The following is a 2,922-nucleotide window of genomic DNA, read 5'->3' as shown; positions in this document are numbered from 1 at the left end:
GCATCTCCTGCTTGTTAGGCAGACACTTGACCGCTGAGCCACCAGGGAAGCCCATCTCATTCAAAACATCCTTAGAGAAATACATGGAATAATATTTGACCAATTTTCTGGGCACCGTGTGCTAGTTTAAATGACTCATAAATCAACTATGCTTCCTTCCAGCATACTGACAAATTATATGAAGGAAGTGACCAGGAAAGAGGTTTATTTAACATATATTCCATGTAACCAGTAGGGTAAATCTAAAAAATTGGTTTAAATTACAGTGAAATTCTTCTTAATGATTGAGAAGTTGTATATGAATGGCAATTAACTTCAATGACTGAATGGCTCATAGTGATTTCAACCTTCATTAAAAAATAGTTGCTTTATGGCATAATTTACCAGATTGGGCCTTTTGATATTTCAAAGGAAAAGGATGTCAGAAAATTTGAACAATACTATAAGCTTATTTCATAGAGCAAAGTAGTACAAAGAAGACAGTTGGGAGAAATCATGTAGGAGTAGGTGGTACGTCACGTTGGGGAGTTATGTGCAAAAATCTTGCTTTCTGTTGTTGGTCTAGAGTCTGAGCTGCGCAACACCTGAATTACAGTAGATGATGCTAAACTCTTAGTGAATTCCCTGTGACCCAAGGTGAAACAGATTTCTAAAGGCTGCAAGAATCAGCTTGATGTCTTTTATCTGAGGGAGAAAAGCAGTGAAAGGAGGCTCCTAGAGGTCACCACTTTACTGAACATATCCAAGTATTATGATGGGAAGGCTGGAGAGATGATCTGCAACCTGCCCTCGGTCCATTTTAGAAGAAGAAAGGAGACAGATTAGGAGGTCATGGATCAAAGGGGAAAGCATTATAAGAAGGACCTGAGGTAAAGAGAAAGGTGTCACTAGATAGCCAGGCTCTTTTCAACCCAGGATGTACAACAAAATGGCAACCAGTTCAAGTGGAACAAGGCAGGCACTTTGATAATTCATTGAAGGTGAAAGGTATCAAAGAGGAGTCTTCTCCAATCAAGAAAGGGAGGCTTTGACTCCAAGTTAAAGAACCCTCCCAAATCCTCCCACTGCCATAAATCCCTGAAACTGAGAGTTTAAGACAGGGATTGTGTGAGTCATGGGGAGATAATCCAGTGAGGAGATCCTGGAGCAGGACATTTCCTCTTTCTGGAGTCCCTGTCAAGCCACTTATGGATGGATTTGCATTTTGGTTGGGAAATGACTGAACCGGGCCTGTTTTGGCAGCTCTGCTTCCTCCTGGGTGGGGCAGCAAGTCCCTATAAAAAGGCCCTCTGCTGCATCACTGCCATCCTCCTGCTACTCAAGCCCGGATAGCTTTTGGAGAACCTGGTGAGTCTGAGTCTTCAGTTCAGCTTTATCTTGGGCTCTCTACTTATGAATTAATTCTGGCTATAGCAAATTTGGTGTGTCCAAAGTTATTGTCATGACTTAGTGCTCCTTAATGGATGGGAGCTTGGAATTTGAACACAGTGATATACAGTATTTATTAAGTTTCTGGTACAGAGTTTGAATTCCTTTAAGGAAGAGATTAAAACAAAATCCGTGACAAGAAGAGGTAAAGAACAGAGCACTTTTCCTCTTTCTGTTTCTTTCTTCTGTCCTTCTGCTGTTATTTCAGAGGCATTTCTCTTTGAAGGTGTGGGGCCCTTGTATCCTTCCTGGTGGCCATTTGCTCTGTATACAGGTCATACTTCTGGGACCTCATGAGAGCTAATGATGATGAGAATTGCTTGTGAGTTTACCCAGGATTTTGGAACTTATGATGGCCTTATTGAAGATGCTGTTTTCAGAAAGAAAAAAAAAAAGAATAGAACAACACTGATTGGTTTTCTGAAAAAAAATTTTTTTAAGTTGTATGTTAAAAGATTTTCTCTGAGCCAATAATACAATTTGTTGAAGAGGGAGAGAGAGGCCAGAAGTTCATTGAAAGGGATTAAAGAGATCAAACCACATTCTTAGAGACTGGAGAGAGTCTGTCTGATATTATTACACGAGCTCAGACTTCTCTCCCTGTAGCAGTCCCTTCTTGTGAACACTGTCATGTAATTTCTTTCAGATTCTAAGACTCCAGAAAGATGTCTCAGCAGCAGCAGCAGCAGCAGCAGCAGCAGCAGCAGCAGTGCAAGCAGCCCTGCCAGCCACCTCCTGTAGTATGCCCTCCCAAGTGCCCTGAGCCCTGCCCACCTCCAAAGTGCCAGCAGAAATGCCCTCCTGTGCCACCTCCCCAACAATGCCAAGAGAAGTGCCCACCCAAGTGCAAGTAACAGCATCAGCTTTTATCTGGATCCGGAAAGGATGAGGACAACTGGCTCACCTAGCTCCACAGCTCCACCTTCATCTTCTCTTTAAAGCCTATCCTGGATACAGAAGAAGCTTCTCCACCCTTCAGCCGGCAGTATGCCTGTGGTGATTCCTGACTGCCAGAGGTTTCCTTCCTGAGGCTGCTACAACACTTGCCTCTGGGAAGACAGCTGAGAAAACACAGTGCTTCAGAGGGAAGAGCAACAGCTCTCCTCCTGGACACCATCAGAAGATTCTTTCCCTGTCTTCTGTGTCTGTCTGTCACCTGGGCAGGGGTTTCTACCAACTAAACAACTGTTACTTGTTCTCCACTTTCTGAATAAGCTACAATTCTCTTTTGTGATGGTAAAAAAAAAAAATTTTTTTTTTTCCTATTAAAAGCACTTACAGCCATAGCATATTGTGTTTGGGTTTATTTTTATCCTTCTTTGATCCTAAAGTTACAGCTCCCACAATCGATGTTGTCTGAATTTTGAGTAATATCAGAGATTCTTTCTGATCTTCCTTGATGGGTCAGTGGTAAAGAATCAGCCTGCCAATGCAGGAGACATGGGTTCGATCCCTGATGCAGGAAGATCCCACGTTCCGTGGAGCAGCTAAGCC

General features: G+C 42.7%; 1 long non-coding RNA gene across 1 annotated transcript; it reads left to right on the top strand.

Moving 5' to 3' along the window:
- The first annotated feature begins 478 nt into the window (after nt 1–478).
- LOC133241043 (uncharacterized) lies at nt 479–2,714 on the top strand. The gene is made up of 2 exons (XR_009734489.1): nt 479–1,347; nt 2,075–2,714. It is a non-coding gene; the product is annotated as an uncharacterized LOC133241043 (long non-coding RNA).
- Nucleotides 2,715–2,922: the final 208 nt, after the last annotated feature.

Source organism: Bos javanicus, chromosome 3, assembly GCF_032452875.1.
Source record: "Bos javanicus breed banteng chromosome 3, ARS-OSU_banteng_1.0, whole genome shotgun sequence".
NCBI classification, from domain to species: domain Eukaryota; kingdom Metazoa; phylum Chordata; class Mammalia; order Artiodactyla; family Bovidae; genus Bos; species Bos javanicus.
This window is presented reverse-complemented; position numbering and strand designations above follow the sequence as displayed.